General features: G+C 43.4%; 1 protein-coding gene across 1 annotated transcript in view; it reads left to right on the forward strand.

Annotated features, from left to right (window-relative positions):
* The window catches only part of LOC145403014 (uncharacterized), a 373086-nt gene that overhangs the window by 173588 nt on the left and 183048 nt on the right, over window positions 1-16450 (forward strand). The window lies entirely within an intron of this gene.

Raw genomic sequence — 16450 nt, forward strand, 5'->3', positions numbered from 1 at the left:
GAAGAGATGAGAAAAGATGGATGGGAAGGAAAGAAGGGTGATGTTTTGAGTTGGGGGGGGGATAAAGAAACTGAAAACATCACCCCTTTTTCCTTTCCATCCATCATTTCTCCTGTCTTTACCCAGATTCTTACCCACCTATATCATGGAGTCTGACTGGACCACCAGGCGCATGTTTATGTTATAGTCCATGACACACTCAGGTTTCCAAATGTGACGCCTGTTCTCGCTACGGTAATCTACGGAATCAGTACGGTGCATCAAGAGGCGGTGAACTGTTGACAAGAGGCTTACTTCTCTATTATGGTTCCACACAGTTGCAAGGATGTTGTTGGCTTTGAAGAAGACAACCTCATTCCTGGCAAGTTTCCGCCCTACCTTGGCCATGTGACGCCGGTTCCCCTTCACGGTTCCACAGACTCCAGTTTCATGCGTGTGAAGATAACGAGCGAGAAGAGGGCTAGTGTACCAGTTGTCCAGGTAGAGGACGTGACCACAATGAAGGTAGTCTTCTATCATTGTCTTTACCACTGCTCCCGACAGTCCAATACTTCGATCTTCTATTATATCTGTCTGTGCACCGGTGTACAAGACTATGGTTTGCATGTATCCAGTCCTACAGTCACACATAACAAAGATCTTGAACCCAAAACGGTGCCTTTTGCTGGGTATATACTGCCTAAATGAAATATTGCCTCTCCACAAAACAAGACTCTCGTCTATGACGAGGTCTCTATAGGGATAAAATGACGAACGAAAGGTCTGCCTAAGGTGATCAAAGACCAACCTAATTCACCTCATTTTATCTGTGTCGTTCGCATTTGCAGGATCATGAGCATCATAGAAATGGAGGCGACTTAGAATTTGTTGAAACCGATTACGGCTCATCACTTGCCCAAATATTGGGGTAAACATAACAGGGTCCCTTGTCCAGTAAGCAGGAATTCTGTTCTTTCGTATAATACCCATCAAAAGGACCAGGGCAAAAAATAGGAACATTTCTGAAAGGGAGACAGGGTAATAATATATATTAGAATGCCTACTCCTTGTTCCCGATCTTTCACTCTCAAGGCATTGAGTGCTTGCAAAAAGGTTGGTTTGGTAAACAATCTCCTCCACGAATGCCTCATTAAAAAACAGGTGGAAAAAATACAACCTGGTGGAATTATGGTGAATTCCGGAAGCAATGCAGCCAGAGCGCCCCTGCTCAGTGAAGGGGTGAATGAGGGGAGAAAAATCACTCCCATCCTCCCAATTCCATCCCACAAATCCCTCGTCCCCATCATCCCCATCACCGCCTTCGTCTGCGTGGGGAGGAGATCCTCGTGGTGGAGGTGAGGGAGAAGGAGTGCGGAGGGCTTCCCCACTGTCACTCCTCTTCCCTCTGCCTTTACCCTTTCCCTTTCCCTTACCCTTACGGCCTTGAAGAACATTAGGGGGCTGTGGGGATGAAGTAGGGGAATATTGGGGGGCATAAGATGTGCTGGGGAGTGGTTCCTCCCCACCTTCCCCCTCCATGACAACACCACGTGATTTTTCACGCACCCTAGCTCGACCACGTGTTAGGGGATATCGGGGAGCATAAGACGTGCTTGGGAGTGGTTCCTCCTCACCTTCCCCCTCCATCACAACCCCACGTGATACTGAAAGCACCTGCACTCGCCCACATGATACACTCCGCCGCCTCACACTACCTAGGGAGAGCAATGACTCACTCATGTCACTCTCACTTTCCCTACTCCTCCCTGCACTTTCCCTTTCACTCCCCACTCCCTCCACGGCACTTCCTAACTCCCCAAACAAAATACTAGGCCCATACCTGCTCGTCCGATGTGGTGTGTGTTCTGGGCCACGATGAGTTATTACCTCGCGTCCATACCACGTGGCAGCACGTCCCACGACTCCGTCCTCGTCCTCGTCATCGAAATCTGGTTCCACATCACGTTGGGGCTGGGCATAGGATGTTGCATGTGGTTTCTTGGCCGGCTGCCCCTCTCTAGCAGCACGGTAAGTCACGTACTGCCGCTTCCTGGGAGACAGGACTTCTTCATCACTGCTGGTGGTTTCTTCCTCCTCTGGCTGCAGATAATCTTTATCCACAACCTCATTGTCCAGTGGGGAATCACTGTCGCCTGTAAAGGCATCCAGGGCGGCTTGAATTTCGCCCTCTGAGAGACCTCTCTTAGCCATGTCTGAGCAGGACCATTGCTACCAGGTGAGTGGACGAGCGGTGGGTTAGCGCGGGTCCCCTGGCAAATGCAAATCGTTGCAACGTACCCATACGTCGACAGGACGGGGCGGGTTAAACATCAGTTTTACTGTGACTATGGGACCAATATCTGCTATTTTCTATATAATAGAAAATTTAGCAGTCAGAGCTAACACGTTATTAGGTTTCAAAACTAAGTGGAAAGAGAATATAATGTTACACCCACATATGAATGGAATAAATTACAGCAGTGAATTCATAGAGGAATTATCATCAGATCTGTCACCCATCAACAGTAGAAAATTAAAAGGAGTTGGAACTATCAAATGACTAAACAGAAACAATCAGATGAGGGTACACATGCATCACACCATCCCTCCCAACCCCCACATCCTCTCTGCCTAGTGACACAAGTGACAGCCAAGCAGCAACAATGATTCCTGCCCATCTCACCAATGATGTAGTTATTCCGCCTAACTCATATATGAAAGTCACCATAAAAAGTAAATTGAAGAATAGTACTGTTCTTGTTTTAGAAAAATTATGTAGAGTGAAAGGACTCTCGGTGGAAAACGCATTATGTCAGGTGAACAACGACGGGGACACTCATGTGTTCCTCATTAATCAAATGAATGGAGAAGTAGAGATAAAAAAGGAGACTTGTCTTTGTAGCTTAGAGACAAGTCCTGCCCCTGTGAGAGAAATAATCGTAGCAGGAACTACAAGTAAGATAAAATCTACGGATAGAGAATGCTTAAAGGAGAATTTGATTCACTCAGGACAATTTAATGAAGAAAATTATCTCCTAGATTTATTACAAAAACATCGGCAAACCGTAGCATTACCTGGAGAACAATTAGGGTGTACTAACTTGATTAAACACAAGATTAATGTACTCCCAGACACACAACCAATATTATGTATCGGCCTATAAAGTAGCACACTCACAACGCACCCTGGCAAATCAGTATGTTGAGGAAATGCTAAAACTGGGTATTACTGAACCATCTGTCTCCCTGTGGCATGCCCCATTATTTTTCGTGTCCAAGCGAAATGGAGAAATGCATGCGGTAGTACATTAATGTAAATTAAACCACACACAATCCCAGACCGATTTCCTATGCTATTGTTAAGTGACATCTTGCAAAATATTGGACCAGAAAATAATGTGTTTTCCACAGTCGATTTACTTAATGGTTGTTATGAAATTAGCCTTGATCGAGAGTCACGCAAGTACACTGCTTTCTCCACAAACACAGGACATTACCAATATAAACAAATGCTGATCGGGTTAAGGACAGCACCAGGCACATTCCAAAAATTAATGGATTACATATTGTCTGGAATACTGGGAAAATGAATATTTGCCTATTTAGACGACATAATAATAGCTGCGCACACTATAGATCAACATCTACGGAAGTCAGACTAGCACCTACTAAAGCTTGCTGATGCTGGTTTAAAAATTAAGCTGTTTAACAGCAAATTTTGCTTTAAGGAAATAAAATTCTTAGGCCATAGACTAGATGCAGAAGGGATCCACACATCTGAGGACAAAATACATGCAATAAGGGATTTCTCTGAACCCACAAGTGTCAATGAAGCCAGACAGTTTTTGGGTCTAGCAGGATATTACCGCCCCTTCATTAAGCAATTTTCTAATATAGCACAACCGCTATTCATTCTACTTAACCCGTAAGCTTTGAAACACCCATATCTGGAAATTCCTGAGTGATTGTGATACACCCACATCTGGCTCGGATACATGCTATGTTCTATGTTATATTTTTATGGCTAGGAGAGTCTGAATGAACAAAAAATAAGTAAATAACTAAGAAATTATATATATATATATATATATATATATATATATATATATATATATATATATATATATATATATATATATATATATATATATATATATTCAGGTTCTTCAAGCCCGTGTAATTTTCCCGAGGAAAATGAACTCGTGTCGTTTTCCTCAGGCAAATGACACGAGTTTGTAAAAAAATATCAATCATAAAAGGAGAAAAAACCCTAGATGCACTTCCATAGCCAACCACCTTTCTTTGTCATCATTCAGTCGTTTACCACTGAGCTACCACGGCTATTGGAAATGAAAGACATTCAAACCATAGTTTCCCATATGCCTTTCAGTGAAAAAAAAAAAAAAAAGTATAATGAGACTTTAACCATTTCGCGAATTACAGATAACTGTTATCTCATGTACAGTTTTGTGTCTTTATGACTTGACCACAACCTTGTAATCCATATCCATGCTTATTATATTCAGTATTGTACAGTTTCAAATGAATCTGAGGAAGACAGGATAATTTACCTGAACCTTGACCCCGCTTTATTGAAACCACCATTATATAAGAACATAAGAAGAGAGGATAACTGCAGTAGGCCGGTTGGCCCATGCTAGGCAGCTGCTAGAAAAGTAACTGAACTACTAGAATGAGATAAGGTTAGCAAAGAATAAGGCCACCACAGTATAATAATGACAGCATTTTAGCCAGCTATTATCCCATCCATATGTATGTGTGCCTAAATGACTTGAACATAACTCATCCATATCCATGTCTTCCGTATTATACAATGTCAAAGGAATGCGAGGAATGCAGGAAATCTGAAACTTAACCCTGCTAAAGTGGCAACCCCAATACATCAAACAATATTTGAACATTAGGCTTCCTCGACCTCATCAGACAACAGGTTGTTCGTCATCTTCTATAATCACATCTCATGAGTATGGAAAAAGATTTATCAGACAAAGGAAATAGGTGCAATTCACTCTACACACTTGATTTCCGGCAGCCCCGCCTTCGTCCGTTTATCCCTTACCCTCACCTGCCCTGTGGTTACCTGAGCGAGCTCCGTCTTTGTCTCCTATCTCCCACCGGTGTTCTCTCTCTCTCTCTCTCTCTCTCTCTCTCTCTCTCTCTCTCTCTCTCTCTCTCTCTCTCTCTCTCTCTCTCTCTCTCTCTCTCTCTCTCTCTCTCTCTCTCTCTCTTTCTCTCTCTCTCTTTGGTTTTTATCATCACCAGTGGTGTTAACATAGTATATTGGCTTATTATTTCACGGTACACATCAGTCTAATTATCAATACACCCGATTTTCCCCCTATGCTTTGTTTGTATATCCATATCCACATATATTTCATTTATTTTATGTATACACACACACACACACACACACACACACACACATATATATATATATATATATTTATTTATTTATTTATTTATTGTGTGTGTGTGTGTGTGTGTGTGTGTGTGTCAGAGCACGGACGGTTTGCATGAGGGGCGTGGTGTAACAAGTGGGCTTTTTTTTGTTTTTCACAGTACACATGAGCTTTTTCATCAGAATTTCCCTCTTTTCCCCCCATGGTTTGTGTTTGGACCGACTTACACAGTTTATTGGCTGCTCAGGACACACACACACACACACACACACACACACACGACAAGTTGTCAGTGTCACTAATTAGCTAACAAACATCCCACCCAAGAGACATCGCTTTGACATAAAACTGTTTGTGCTGTGTGACTGTGAGACAGGATTTGTGCTCGACATGATCGTGTACACAGGCACATAGATGTACCAAAGGTCAGCAAGAAAGACCCCATGGGCACGTCTGGTGCTGTCGTCAAAAAGATGATTGCAGACTACATGGGCAGAGGTCTTATTCTTTACAATGATGGTTGGTATACTAGCCCTGCTCTGTCAGTTTCTACATGACAACAAAACTGGGTCATGTGGAACTGTACGGACATACTGGAAGTTTATGCCAAAGTTCAATGGATAGAAGACCATGTGTGATACCTTAATTAGAGTGACAAACCAGATGATGAAGAAGCAGCTCAAGCCCAACACGAGAGAAGCTGGAAGCAACGAAAGAGACGAAAAAAGAGGGACCTAATCATCTAGAGCGAGAAGTTGGGCAAGATTGTCACGTTGAGGTGCAATGCACCTACTCTGTGTGTGTGTGTGTGTGTGTGTGTGTGTGTGTACAAGTGTTGTATAGGTGGGTAAGAATTTGGGTGAAGAGATGAGAAAAGATGGATGGGAAGGAAAGAAGGGTGATGTTTTGAGTTGGGGGGGGGATAAAGAAACTGAAAACATCACCCCTTTTTCCTTTCCATCCATCATTTCTCCTGTCTTTACCCAGATTCTTACCCACCTATATCATGGAGTCTGACTGGACCACCAGGCGCATGTTTATGTTATAGTCCATGACACACTCAGGTTTCCAAATGTGACGCCTGTTCTCGCTACGGTAATCTACGGAATCAGTACGGTGCATCAAGAGGCGGTGAACTGTTGACAAGAGGCTTACTTCTCTATTATGGTTCCACACAGTTGCAAGGATGTTGTTGGCTTTGAAGAAGACAACCTCATTCCTGGCAAGTTTCCGCCCTACCTTGGCCATGTGACGCCGGTTCCCCTTCACGGTTCCACAGACTCCAGTTTCATGCGTGTGAAGATAACGAGCGAGAAGAGGGCTAGTGTACCAGTTGTCCAGGTAGAGGACGTGACCACAATGAAGGTAGTCTTCTATCATTGTCTTTACCACTGCTCCCGACAGTCCAATACTTCGATCTTCTATTATATCTGTCTGTGCACCGGTGTACAAGACTATGGTTTGCATGTATCCAGTCCTACAGTCACACATAACAAAGATCTTGAACCCAAAACGGTGCCTTTTGCTGGGTATATACTGCCTAAATGAAATATTGCCTCTCCACAAAACAAGACTCTCGTCTATGACGAGGTCTCTATAGGGATAAAATGACGAACGAAAGGTCTGCCTAAGGTGATCAAAGACCAACCTAATTCACCTCATTTTATCTGTGTCGTTCGCATTTGCAGGATCATGAGCATCATAGAAATGGAGGCGACTTAGAATTTGTTGAAACCGATTACGGCTCATCACTTGCCCAAATATTGGGGTAAACATAACAGGGTCCCTTGTCCAGTAAGCAGGAATTCTGTTCTTTCGTATAATACCCATCAAAAGGACCAGGGCAAAAAATAGGAACATTTCTGAAAGGGAGACAGGGTAATAATATATATTAGAATGCCTACTCCTTGTTCCCGATCTTTCACTCTCAAGGCATTGAGTGCTTGCAAAAAGGTTGGTTTGGTAAACAATCTCCTCCACGAATGCCTCATTAAAAAACAGGTGGAAAAAATACAACCTGGTGGAATTATGGTGAATTCCGGAAGCAATGCAGCCAGAGCGCCCCTGCTCAGTGAAGGGGTGAATGAGGGGAGAAAAATCACTCCCATCCTCCCAATTCCATCCCACAAATCCCTCGTCCCCATCATCCCCATCACCGCCTTCGTCTGCGTGGGGAGGAGATCCTCGTGGTGGAGGTGAGGGAGAAGGAGTGCGGAGGGCTTCCCCACTGTCACTCCTCTTCCCTCTGCCTTTACCCTTTCCCTTTCCCTTACCCTTACGGCCTTGAAGAACATTAGGGGGCTGTGGGGATGAAGTAGGGGAATATTGGGGGGCATAAGATGTGCTGGGGAGTGGTTCCTCCCCACCTTCCCCCTCCATGACAACACCACGTGATTTTTCACGCACCCTAGCTCGACCACGTGTTAGGGGATATCGGGGAGCATAAGACGTGCTTGGGAGTGGTTCCTCCCCACCTTCCCCCTCCATCCACAACCCCACGTGATACTGAAAGCACCTGCACTCGCCCACATGATACACTCCGCCGCCTCACACTACCTAGGAGAGCAATGACTCACTCATGTCACTCTCACTTTCCCTACTCCTCCCTGCACTTTCCCTTTCACTCCCCACTCCCTCCACGGCACTTCCTAACTCCCCAAACAAAATACTAGGCCCATACCTGCTCGTCCGATGTGGTGTGTGTTCTGGGCCACGATGAGTTATTACCTCGCGTCCATACCACGTGGCAGCACGTCCCACGACTCCGTCCTCGTCCTCGTCATCGAAATCTGGTTCCACATCACGTTGGGGCTGGGCATAGGATGTTGCATGTGGTTTCTTGGCCGGCTGCCCCTCTCTAGCAGCACGGTAAGTCACGTACTGCCGCTTCCTGGGAGACAGGACTTCTTCATCACTGCTGGTGGTTTCTTCCTCCTCTGGCTGCAGATAATCTTTATCCACAACCTCATTGTCCAGTGGGGAATCACTGTCGCCTGTAAAGGCATCCAGGGCGGCTTGAATTTCGCCCTCTGAGAGACCTCTCTTAGCCATGTCTGAGCAGGACCATTGCTACCAGGTGAGTGGACGAGCGGTGGGTTAGCGCGGGTCCCCTGGCAAATGCAAATCGTTGCAACGTACCCATACGTCGACAGGACGGGGCGGGTTAAACATCAGTTTTACTGTGACTATGGGACCAATATCTGCTATTTTCTATATAATAGAAAATTTAGCAGTCAGAGCTAACACGTTATTAGGTTTCAAAACTAAGTGGAAAGAGAATATAATGTTACACCCACATATGAATGGAATAAATTACAGCAGTGAATTCATAGAGGAATTATCATCAGATCTGTCACCCATCAACAATAGAAAATTAAAAGGAGTTGGAACTATCAAATGACTAAACAGAAACAATCAGATGAGGGTACACATGCATCACACCATCCCTCCCAACCCCCACATCCTCTCTGCCTAGTGACACAAGTGACAGCCAAGCAGCAACAATGATTCCTGCCCATCTCACCAATGATGTAGTTATTCCGCCTAACTCATATATGAAAGTCACCATAAAAAGTAAATTGAAGAATAGTACTGTTCTTGTTTTAGAAAAATTATGTAGAGTGAAAGGACTCTCGGTGGAAAACGCATTATGTCAGGTGAACAACGACGGGGACACTCATGTGTTCCTCATTAATCAAATGAATGGAGAAGTAGAGATAAAAAAGGAGACTTGTCTTTGTAGCTTAGAGACAAGTCCTGCCCCTGTGAGAGAAATAATCGTAGCAGGAACTACAAGTAAGATAAAATCTACGGATAGAGAATGCTTAAAGGAGAATTTGATTCACTCAGGACAATTTAATGAAGAAAATTATCTCCTAGATTTATTACAAAAACATCGGCAAACCGTAGCATTACCTGGAGAACAATTAGGGTGTACTAACTTGATTAAACACAAGATTAATGTACTCCCAGACACACAACCAATATTATGTGTCGGCCTATAAAGTAGCACACTCACAACGCACCCTGGCAAATCAGTATGTTGAGGAAATGCTAAAACTGGGTATTAATGAACCATCTGTCTCCCTGTGGCATGCCCCATTATTTTTCGTGTCCAAGCGAAATGGAGAAATGCATGCGGTAGTACATTAATGTAAATTAAACCACACACAATCCCAGACCGATTTCCTATGCTATTGTTAAGTGACATCTTGCAAAATATTGGACCAGAAAATAATGTGTTTTCCACAGTCGATTTACTTAATGGTTGTTATGAAATTAGCCTTGATCGAGAGTCACGCAAGTACACTGCTTTCTCCACAAACACAGGACATTACCAATATAAACAAATGCTGATCGGGTTAAGGACAGCACCAGGCACATTCCAAAAATTAATGGATTACATATTGTCTGGAATACTGGGAAAATGAATATTTGCCTATTTAGACGACATAATAATAGCTGCGCACACTATAGATCAACATCTACGGAAGTCAGACTAGCACCTACTAAAGCTTGCTGATGCTGGTTTAAAAATTAAGCTGTTTAACAGCAAATTTTGCTTTAAGGAAATAAAATTCTTAGGCCATAGACTAGATGCAGAAGGGATCCACACATCTGAGGACAAAATACATGCAATAAGGGATTTCTCTGAACCCACAAGTGTCAATGAAGCCAGACAGTTTTTGGGTCTAGCAGGATATTACCGCCCCTTCATTAAGCAATTTTCTAATATAGCACAACCGCTATTCATTCTACTTAACCCGTAAGCTTTGAAACACCCATATCTGGAAATTCCTGAGTGATTGTGATACACCCACATCTGGCTCGGATACATGCTATGTTCTATGTTATATTTTTATGGCTAGGAGAGTCTGAATGAACAAAAAATAAGTAAATAACTAAGAAATATATATATATATATATATATATATATATATATATATATATATATATATATATATATATATATATATATATATATATATTCAGGTTCTTCAAGCCCGTGTAATTTTCCCGAGGAAAATGAACTCGTGTCGTTTTCCTCAGGCAAATGACACGAGTTTGTAAAAAAATATCAATCATAAAAGGAGAAAAAACCCTAGATGCACTTCCATAGCCAACCACCTTTCTTTGTCATCATTCAGTCGTTTACCACTGAGCTACCACGGCTATTGGAAATGAAAGACATTCAAACCATAGTTTCCCATATGCCTTTCAGTGAAAAAAAAAAAAAGTATAATGAGACTTTAACCATTTCGCGAATTACAGATAACTGTTATCTCATGTACAGTTTTGTGTCTTTATGACTTGACCACAACCTTGTAATCCATATCCATGCTTATTATATTCAGTATTGTACAGTTTCAAATGAATCTGAGGAAGACAGGATAATTTACCTGAACCTTGACCCCGCTTTATTGAAACCACCATTATATAAGAACATAAGAAGAGAGGATAACTGCAGTAGGCCGGTTGGCCCATGCTAGGCAGCTGCTAGAAAAGTAACTGAACTACTAGAATGAGATAAGGTTAGCAAAGAATAAGGCCACCACAGTATAATAATGACAGCATTTTAGCCAGCTATTATCCCATCCATATGTATGTGTGCCTAAATGACTTGAACATAACTCATCCATATCCATGTCTTCCGTATTATACAATGTCAAAGGAATGCGAGGAATGCAGGAAATCTGAAACTTAACCCTGCTAAAGTGGCAACCCCAATACATCAAACAATATTTGAACATTAGGCTTCCTCGACCTCATCAGACAACAGGTTGTTCGTCATCTTCTATAATCACATCTCATGAGTATGGAAAAAGATTTATCAGACAAAGGAAATAGGTGCAATTCACTCTACACACTTGATTTCCGGCAGCCCCGCCTTCGTCCGTTTATCCCTTACCCTCACCTGCCCTGTGGTTACCTGAGCGAGCTCCGTCTTTGTCTCCTATCTCCCACCGGTGTTCTCTCTCTCTCTCTCTCTCTCTCTCTCTCTCTCTCTCTCTCTCTCTCTCTCTCTCTCTCTCTCTCTCTCTCTCTCTCTCTCTCTCTCTCTCTTTCTCTCTCTCTCTTTGGTTTTTATCATCACCAGTGATGTTAACATAGTATATTGGCTTATTATTTCACGGTACACATCAGTCTAATTATCAATACACCCGATTTTCCCCCTATGCTTTGTTTGTATATCCATATCCACATATATTTCATTTATTTTATGTATACACACACACACACACACACACACACACATATATATATATATATATATATATATATATATATATATATATATATATTTATTTATTGTGTGTGTGTGTGTGTGTGTGTGTGTGTGTCAGAGCACGGACGGCTTGCATGAGGGGCGTGGTGTAACAAGTGGGCTTTTTTTTGGTTTTCACAGTACACATGAGCTTTTTCATCAGAATTTCCCCCTTTTCCCCCCATGGTTTGTGTTTGGACCGACTTACACAGTTTATTGGCTGCTCAGGACACACACACACACACACACACACACACACACACACACACACACACACACACACACGACAAGTTGTCAGTGTCACTAATTAGCTAACAAACATCCCACCCAAGAGACATCGCTTTGACATAAAACTGTTTGTGCTGTGTGACTGTGAGACAGGATTTGTGCTCGACATGATCGTGTACACAGGCACATAGATGTACCAAAGGTCAGCAAGAAAGACCCCATGGGCACGTCTGGTGCTGTCGTCAAAAAGATGATTGCAGACTACATGGGCAGAGGTCATATTCTTTACAATGATGGTTGGTATACTAGCCCTGCTCTGTCAGTTTCTACATGACAACAAAACTGGGTCATGTGGAACTGTACGGACATACTGGAAGTTTATGCCAAAGTTCAATGGATAGAAGACCATGTGTGATACCTTAATTAGAGTGACAAACCAGATGATGAAGAAGCAGCTCAAGCCCAACACGAGAGAAGCTGGAAGCAACGAAAGAGACGAAAAAAGAGGGACCTAATCATCTAGAGCGAGAAGTTGGGCAAGGTTGTCACGTTGAGGTGCAATGCACCTACTCTGTGTGTGTGTGTGTGTGTGTGTGTGTGTGTGTGTGTGTGTGTGTGTGTGTGTACAAGTGTTGTATAGGTGGGTAAGAATCTGGGTGAAGAGATGAGAAAAGATGGATGGGAAGGAAAGAAGGGTGATGTTTTGAGTTGGGGGGAGGATAAAGAAACTGAAAACATCACCCCTTTTTCCTTTCCATCCATCATTTCTCCTGTCTTTACACAGATTCTTACCCACCTATATCATGGAGTCTGACTGGACCACCAGGCGCATGTTTATGTTATAGTCCATGACACACTCAGGTTTCCAAATGTGACGCCTGTTCTCGTTACGGTAATCTACGGAATCAGTACGGTGCATCAAGAGGCGGTGAACTGTTGACAAGAGGCTTACTTCTCTATTATGGTTCCACACAGTTGCAAGGATGTTGTTGGCTTTGAAGAAGACAACCTCATTCCTGGCAAGTTTCCGCCCTACCTTGGCCATGTGACGCCGGTTAACCTTCACGGTTCCACAGACTCCCGTTTCATGCGTGTGAAGATAACGAGCGAGAAGAGGGCTAGTGTACCAGTTGTCCAGGTAGAGGACGTGACCACAATGAAGGTAGTCTTCTATCATTGTCTTTACCACTGCTCCCGACAGTCCAATACTTCGATCTTCTATTATGTCTGTCTGTGCACCAGTGTACAAGACTATGTCTTGCATGTATCCAGTCCTACAGTCGCACATAACAAAGATCTTGAACCCAAAACGGTGCCTTTTGCTGGGTATGTACTGCCTAAATGAAATATTGCCTCTCCACAACACGAGACTCTCGTCTATGACGAGGTCTCTACAGGGATAAAATGACGAACGAAAGGTTTGCCTAAGGTGATCAAAGACCAACCTAATTCACCTCATTTTATCTGTGTCGTTCGCATTTGCAGGATCATGAGCATCATAGAAATGGAGGCGACTTAGAATTTGTTGAAACCGATTACGGCTCATCACTTGCCCAAATATTGGGGTAAACATAACAGGGTCCCTTGTCCAGTAAGCAGGAATTCTATTCTTTCGTATAATACCCATCAAAAGGACCAGGGCAAAAAATAAGAACATTTCTGAAAGGGAGACAGGGTAATCATATATGATAGAATGCCTACTCCTTGTTCCCGATCTTTCACTCTCAAGACATTGAGTGCTTGCAAAAAGGTTGATTTGGTAAACAATCTGCTCCACGAATGCCTCATTAAAAAACAGGTGTTAAAAATCCAACCTGGTGGAATTATGGTGAATTTCGGAAGCAATGCAGCCAGAGCGCCCCTGCTCAGTGAAGGGGTGAATGAGGGGAGAAAAATCACTCCTATCCTCCCAATTCCATCCCACAAATCCCTCGTCCCCATCATCCCCATCACCGCCTTCGTCTGGGTGGGGAGGAGATCCTCGTGGGGGAGGTGGGGGAGAAGGAGTGCGGAGGGCTTCCCCACTGTCACTCCTCTTCCCTCTGCCTTTATCCTTTCCCTTTCCCTTACCCTTACGGCCTTGAAGAACATTAGGGGGCTGTGGGGATGAAGTAGGGGAATATTGGGGGGCATAAGATGTGCTGGGGAGTGGTTCCTCCCCACCTTCCCCCTCCATGACAACACCACGTGATTTTTCACGCACCCTAGCTCGACCACGTGTTAGGGGATATCGGGGAGCATAAGACGTGCTTGGGAGTGGTTCCTCCCCACCTTCCCCCTCCATCACAACCCCACGTGATACTGAAAGCACCTGCACTCGCCCACATGATACACTCCGCCGCCTCACACTACCTAGGGAGAGCAATGACTCACTCATGTCACTCTCACTTTCCCTACTCCTCCCTGCACTTTCCCTTTCACTCCCCACTCCCTCCACGGCACTTCCTAACTACCCAAACAAAATACTAGGCCCATACCTGCTCGTCCGATGTGGTGTGTGTTCTGGGCCACGATGAGTTATTACCTCGCGTCCATACCACGTGGCAGCACGTCCCACGACTCCGTCCTCGTCCTTGTCATCGAAATCTGGTTCCACATCACGTTGGGGCTGGGCATAGGATGTTGCATGTGGTTTCTTGGCCGGCTGCCCCTCTCTAGCAGCACGGTAAGTCACGTACTGCCGCTTCCTGGGAGACAGGACTTCTTCATCACTGCTGGTGGTTTCTTCCTCCTCTGGCTGCACATAATCTTTATCCATAACCTCATTGTCCAGTGGGGAATCACTGTCGCCTGTAAAGGCATCCAGGGCGGCTTGAATTTCGCCCTCTGAGAGACCTCTCTTAGCCATGTCTGAGCAGGACCATTGCTACCAGGTGAGTGGACGAGCGGTGGGTTAGCGCGGGTCCCCTGGCAAATGCAAATCGTTGCAACGTACCCATACGTCGACAGGACGGGGCGGGTTAAACATCAGTTTTACTGTGACTATGGGACCAATATCTGCTATTTTCTATATAATAGAAAATTTAGCAGTCAGAGCTAACACGTTATTAGGTTTCAAAACTAAGTGGAAAGAGAATATAATGTTACACCCACATATGAATGGAATAAATTACAGCAGTGAATTCATAGAGGAATTATCATCAGATCTGTCACCCATCAACAGTAGAAAATTAAAAGGAGTTGGAACTATCAAATGACTAAACAGAAACAATCAGACGAGGGTACACATGCACTCACACCATCCCTCCCAACCCCCACATCCTCTCTGCCTAGTGACACAAGTGACAGCCAAGCAGCAACAATGATTCCTGCCCATCTCACCAATGATGTAGTTATTCCGCCTAACTCATATATGAAAGTCACCATAAAAAGTAAATTGAAGAATAGTACTGTTCTTGTTTTAGAAAAATTATGTAGAGTGAAAGGACTCTCGGTGGAAAACGCATTATGTCAGGTGAACAACGACGGGGACACTCATGTGTTCCTCATTAATCAAATGAATGGAGAAGTAGAGATAAAAAAGGAGACTTGTCTTTGTAGCTTAGAGACATGTCCTGCCCCTGTGAGAGAAATAATCTTAGCAGGAACTACAAGTAAGATAAAATCTACGGATAGAGAATGCTTAAAGGAGAATTTGATTCACTCAGGACAATTTAATGAAGAAAATTATCTCCTAGATTTATTACAAAAACATCGGCAAACCGTAGCATTACCTGGAGAACAATTAGGGTGTACTAACTTGATTAAACACAAGATTAATGTACTCCCGGACACACAACCAATATTATGTATCGGCCTATAAAGTAGCACACTCACAACGCACCCTGGCAAATCAGTATGTTGAGGAAATGCTAAAACTGGGTATTACTGAACCATCTGTCTCCCTGTGGCACGCCCCATTATTTTTCTTGTCCAAGCGAAACGGAGAAATGCATGCGGTAGTACATTAATGTAAATTAAACCACACACAATCCCAGACCAATTTCCTATGCTGTTGTTAAGTGACGTCTTGCAAAATGTTGGACCAGAAAATAATGTGTTTTCCACAGTCGATTTACTTAATGGCTGTTATGAAATTAGCCTTGATCGAGAGTCACGCAAGTACACTGCTTTCTCCACAAACACAGGACATTACCAATATAAACAAATGCTGATGGGGTTAAGGACAGCACCAGGCACATTCCAAAAATTAATGGATTACATATTGTCTGGAATACTGGGAAAATGAATATTTGTCTATTTAGACGACATAATAATTGCTGCGCACACTATAGATCAACATCTACGGAAGTCAGACTAGCACCTACTAAAGCTTGCTGATGCTGGTTTAAAAATTAAGCTGTTTAACAGCAAATTTTGCTTTAAGGAAATAAAATTCTTAGGCCATAGACTAGATGCAGAAGGGATCCACACATCTGAGGACAAAATACATGCAATAAGGGATTTCTCTGAACCCACAAGTGTCAATGAAGCCAGACAGTTTTTGGGTCTAGCAGGATATTACCGCCCCTTCATTAAGCAATTTTCTAATATAGCACAACCGCTATTCATTCTACTT

This window comes from Coenobita brevimanus, chromosome 60, assembly GCF_032717465.1.
Source record: "Coenobita brevimanus isolate Jiangsu-jjx chromosome 60, ASM3271746v2, whole genome shotgun sequence".
In the NCBI taxonomy this organism is placed as follows: domain Eukaryota; kingdom Metazoa; phylum Arthropoda; class Malacostraca; order Decapoda; family Coenobitidae; genus Coenobita; species Coenobita brevimanus.